The sequence below is a fragment of the Phocoena sinus genome, chromosome 5 (genome assembly GCF_008692025.1).
Source record: "Phocoena sinus isolate mPhoSin1 chromosome 5, mPhoSin1.pri, whole genome shotgun sequence".
In the NCBI taxonomy this organism is placed as follows: domain Eukaryota; kingdom Metazoa; phylum Chordata; class Mammalia; order Artiodactyla; family Phocoenidae; genus Phocoena; species Phocoena sinus.
The window spans coordinates 4,158,235-4,164,234 of record NC_045767.1 but is presented as its reverse complement, the minus strand read 5'-3'; positions in this window follow the sequence as shown (position 1 = coordinate 4,164,234).

Genomic DNA, 6,000 nt, shown 5'->3' with positions numbered 1-6,000 from the left:
GGAATTGGCACGATGCTCCCAAAAGGACACTCTGAGGTGGCGAAGCCCTCCACTATGCTGGAGAAAGGACCTGCTTTCGCTGTTCTATTGGGGTTCTCCAGAGAAACGGAACAAGTAGAATATATATTGTATCTTATGAGAAATCTCATTCTAGGTGTTGGCTCACACAATTTTGGAGGCTGAGAAGCCCTGCAACCTGCTGTCTGCTGCTGGAGACTCAGGAAAACTGGTGGTGTAGTTTGAAGGCCTGGGCACCAGAGAGCGGAGGTGTAGATTCTAGTCCGGGTCTGAAGGCATGAGAACCGGGCCACCGAGGGCAGATCCATGTCCCAGCTCAAGCAGCCAGACGGAGAGCAAATTCCCCCTCCCTCCACCTGTAGCTCTATTCAGGCCCTCAGTGGATGGGGTGAGGCCCACCTGTGTCCAGGGGGACCATCTACCTTCGTCCATTGCTGCAAATGCTACTTTCTTCTGGAAACACCCTCACAGAGACACCCAGAAGTAACGTTCTACCCGCTCTCTGGGTGTCAAGTGGGCCAGCCATAACAAAAAAACCAAAGCGAAGGATGTTGTATTTCGCCATCACAGAACTTTCTTAGAAAAAAATCACAGCGGAAAATACCCCAGTGCAAGCTTTGACTTCTGTTTGACTGGTCCTAAAAATCAGCCCTTTTAGTCCAATTATATCTACGGTTTTGTTACATGGAGGGCAGAATAAGTTCATGTTCGTAATTCTCGGCTCCATTTGTAAAACGTTTCATGGAAGTAAAGTATACAGCCTGGAAAGGGCAGGTATCGCGAGGAAGCAGCTCTGTGGTTTCTCTGGCTGAACACACCTGTGTCCCGGCGCCCAGCGCAGGAAGGAGAGCCGTCTGCTCCAGGAGCCCCCCTGAGCTTCTTTGTTCTTTCCTTTGTAACTTAACGTGCCCGCCCCTGCCCTTCACCAGACATGCTGATTTCTGTTCTCATTCTCAGTGGCCTTTGTCCTGGACTGGTTTTGCTGTGAGAACAGAGCCTCTTGCTCTGAAGCGGTAAGGAGCTCACAGTGAAGGCGGGCAGGGCGCAGATCACTGGATGCAGTATCCGATTTTCTAGAAAAGACAAAACCATCCCTGGAGCAGCTCTGACCGTCTCAGGGAGGAAGCTCCAACTGATGAATCAGAGAGACGAGGAGGTTGAGACTCAAACACGTTTCTGGTTCTCCCAGATGGGGCCAGCGCTGTGTCAGGGCTGGCGGTGCAGACATGCATGGGGCATGGACCCTGTCTGAGTTTCCTGGTGCTGCCGTAACAGATGACCACAGACTGCACGTGTGAAAACAACAGGAAGCTATTCTCTCACAGTTGAGGGGCCAGAGGCCAAGGTCGAGGGGTGGGCAGGGTTGGTTCCTTCTGGAGGCTCTGAAGGGAACCTGCTCCAGGCCTCTCTTCCTGGCTTCTGGTGGTTGCTGGCAACCTGCGGCATTTCTTGGCTTGTAGGCGCGTCGCTGCGATCTCTGCCTCTGTCTCCACGTGGACGTCCCCTTCTTTCTGTGTCTTATAAGGAGATTGGTGGTTAGATTTAGAACCACAAGGATGATCTCACCTCCAGATCCTTAAATAATTCCATCTGCAAAGATCCTGTTTCCATATAAGGTCACATGGACAGGTTCTGGGGGTTAGGATTTGGACGGATCTTCTTGGGGGACAGAAGTCAACTCACTACAGACCTTCACCCCCTAGACCAGCCCCCAAGGTCTGGGGGGGGTGGGGAAGACAGGGACCCCAATGTCAGGCCAAGTCAAGGAGGTGTGGCCCCTGAGTGGGACCCCGTGCTGGAGGAGGACGAAGTTCAGGACGGGCGGGACACCAGAGCAGGTCCTGAAGGGCAGATGGGAACTGGGGGAGGCGGCCAGGCGAGGCCGCTGCAGGGTGGAAGGGGTGTGAGCAAAGGGACAGAGGAGCAAGGGGAGGTCGTCCCGCAGAGGGGTGGAGGCCAGCTCCCAGGGTGAAGGCTTTCGGGCTGCCTCTGTGGTGCTGTGTTGGATCAGAACAGGGGCAAGTGTGAGGACCAAGGTGGAGGTGAAGGGGGTGGGAGTGAGGGCCGGGCTGCGGGCCGCGAGAGTTCAAACCTTGACGCTGACAGTTACCGGGTTACTTTGCATAGCACTCCCGCTGGGAGCCTCGCTCTCCCCATCTGTAAATTGGGGGTGAGGGTCACAGGGCCCACCTCCCGGGGCCCTTGTGAGGGATGAGAGGCGAGGTAAGATAAGCAGTGGCCTTTTCGTCTCCGTTAGCTACTTGTACTATAATTCACCCCGTGTGCCCAGCAGCCAGCAGAGGCCACATGGGGGAAACGCTCAAGAAATGGTGGTTAAACAAGTGAAGGATGAAAGCCCGAAGCACTTTTCTTTCTTTTAAGTGTACCATCCGGCGACTTTCAGGACGTTCCTAGGTTTGTGCAGCCATCCCTCAATCCAGCTTCGGAGCAAGGCCACCACCCCAGCCTGTGCCCATTTGCAGTCAGTCCCCATCCCCACCCCAGCCCCAGGCAACCACTGGTCTGCGTTCTGTTCCTACAAGTTGGCCTTGTCTGCACATTTGAAATAAATGGAATCATACATTATGTCATATTTGGAGTTTGGCTTCTTTGCACTTGGCGTGATGTTTCTGAGGTTTGTCCATGGTGTAGCAGGCCTCAGCTATCCGTTCACTCCCTTTCATTGGTAAAGAAGCATTTCCTTGGATGCGTCTGCCGTATTTTGTTTATCCACCGCTCATTTGATGGACATTTGGGTCGCTCCTGGTTTGGGGCTATTATGGATGATGTTGCTGTGAGTTTTCACGTATAGTCTTTGTGTGGGTGGATGTTTTATTTCTCTCGGTTGGATTCTTAGGAGTGAAATTGCTCTCACATCCGTGCGAGGTGGGCGTACTTATAGTCACCCCCATTTTACAGATGAGGGGAGTGAGGCTCCGGGGCACTGAGTGTGTTATGCAAAGTCCATGTTAACTTTTAAAGAAACTGTCAGCTTTTTTCCCCCAAAGTGGCTGTGCCGTTGTACATTCCCTCCCCAGCGATGTGCGCAGCTCTAGTTTCCCCATATCTTTTTCACGTCTGTCTTTTTTATGACGGTCACTTTAGTGAGTATGTAGCAGGATCTCATTGTGGTTTTAATGTGCATTTCCCTAATGACTAATGGTGTTGAGTGTTTTCTTATGTGCTTATTATCCATTTGCATATCTCCTTTGGTGGAATGTCTATTCAATTCTTCTGTCCATGTTTAAATTGCTTTTTATTTTTGGGGGGGTCTTCTCAAGTTTTAAGAGTCCATATGTTCTGGATCCAAGGCTATCCTTTACCCCCCATTGAATTCTCTTGGCACCTTTGCCAAAAATCAATTACCTAATGTAAGGCTTTATTTCTGGACTCTTAATTCTGTTCCATTGGTTTATACATCTGTCCTTCCATGAACGCCCCAATGTGTTAACTACTGAGGCTTAATAGGAAGTCTGAAAGGTAGAATAAGTCTTCCAACTTTGTTCTTTTTGAAACTAGTTTTGGCAATTTTAGGTTTTTTTGCATTTTCATATAAAATTAAGATCAGCTTATGAATTTCCATTAAAAGGTCTAATGAGATTTTGACAGGGATTGCATGGGGTTTATTGATCAATTTGTGGAGAATTACCATCTTGACAATATTGAGTCTTCCAATCCATGAACATGGAATATTTCTCCACTTATTTAGAACATGTTCAGTTCCTCCCTCTCGGCAATGTTTGGTAGATTTCAGTGTAGGTATTGCAGTTCTTTTGTGAAATTTATTCTTTTTGATGTTATTATAGATGGAACTGTTTTCTTCATTTCCTTTTTGGATTGTTTGTTGCTAGTACGTAGAGATACAATTGTTTTTTGTACATTGATCTTGTACTGTACAGCCTCGCTAACCTTGTTTGTTAGTTCTCATAGAGTTTTTATGGATCTGTGGGGATTTTCTACATAAAGGATCGTGTCATCTGTGAATAAAGATAGGTGAATGTTTTCATTTTGAATCTGGACGCTTTTGATGATTTGTTTTATTGCTCTGGTTAGAACCTCCAGTAAAATACTGAATAAACGTGGTACAGGCAGATGTCCTTGCCCTAGTCCAGATCTTTGAGGGGAAAGCATTCAGGTCTTTTGTTGTTGGTTTGTTTGCATCATTAAGTATAATATTGGCCGTGGACTTCTGTAGATGTCCTTTATCAGGCTGAAGAGTTCCCTTTTATTTCTACTTTGTTGAGAGTTTTTATCATCAGTGGGTACTGAGTTTTTTCAAATGCTTTTTCTATACGTTAATCATGTGATTTTTTTCCTTTATTCTGTTGATACGCTGTATTACATTAATTGATATTTGGATGTAAACTAACCTTGTATTCCTAGGATAAATCCCACTGGGTCATGGTGTAGAATCCTTTTTGCATGTTGCTGGATTCAGTTTGTTGCTATTTGATTAAGGGTTTTGGTATCAGTTTAATAAGGGGTAAATTGAGGAATAAATGAATTGAAAAGTGTTCCCTCCTCTATTTTCTGAAAGCGTTTGTGAAGGATTGATAATTTCTTCTTTAAATATTTGGTAGAATTCACCAGTGAAGCTGTGTGGGTCTGGGCTTTTCTTGTAGGAAGATTTAAAATTATTAACTCAGGTTCTTTGTTGCAGGTCTATTCAGATTTTGTATTTCATTTTGAGTCAGTTTTGGTAATTTGTGTATTTCTAGGAATGTGTCCATTTATCTAAGTAGTATAATTTGTTGGCATTAATTTCTCTATTATCGGTCATGCTTGATTTTGGGAATTTGTGCCTCTTTTTCTCTTTTGTTTTCCTTTGTTCATCTGGCTAAAACTTTGTCAATTTTTGTTAATTTTTTAAAGAACCAGCTTTTAGTTTCATTGATTTTCTCTATTGCTTTTCTGTTTTCTTTTTTTTAAAAAAAAATATTATTTTTATTATTTATTTATTTAATTTTGGCTGCATTGGGTCTTTATTGCTGCCCACGGGCTTTCTCTAGTTGTGGCGAGCGGGGGCTACTCTTCGTTGTGTTGCACGGGCTTCTCATTGCGGTGGCTTCTCTCGTCGCAGAGCACGGGCTCTAGGTACACAGGCTCAGTAGTTGTGGCGCATGGGCTTAGTTGCTCTGCAGCACATGGGACCTTCCTGGACCAGGGCTTGAACCCGTGTCCCCTGCATTGGCAGGCAGATTCTTAACCACTGTGCCACCAGGGAAGTCCCCTAGTCTAATTCACATTTAATGTAATTTATATATATATGTCATTTCACTGGCCATTTTGCTGTTTTCTGTATTTCTCCTGTGGGTTTTGTTGTTGCTATTGTTGTTGTCTGGTTCTTCTCTTTATTGTTTTCTTTTGTATCAAAGAAATATTTTTAATGTCCCATTTTAATCCCTTTAAAAAAATAATATATTTTAAATTATTTTCTTAGTGGTTGCTCTAGAGACTGCCAGATACATTTTAATTTGTCACAATCTACTTCAGATTAATGCTAACTTCCAATCAAATGTGGAAACTTTGCTCTAATATAGTTTCAATTTTCCCCCTCTTTGTGGTAAGATTATCACATATAGATTACATTTTTAATGTTATAAACCAAACAACAAGGGTTGTGATTATTATGAATGCCTTTTAAAGAATTTAAGAGAGTATTTGTAGAGTATTTGATATTAACCCTCATATTCACCATTTCCGGTGCTCTTTATTTCTTCTTACCGATTTCACTTACCATCTGGTGTCATTTCTTTTCAGCCTGAGGGACTTCCTTCAGTATTTCTTGTCAGGCAAGTCTGTTAGCAGTGAATTCTGTCACTCTTTGTTTATCTGGGAATATCTTGATTTCAGCTACCTCTTTTGGAGGATAGTCTTGCTGGATATAGAACTCTTAGTGGCAGTTTTTTTCGTTTGAGCATTTTGAATATGTCATTCCACAGTGTCTGTCCTGTTTTTCTTCCTGTTGATCATATTGTTCCT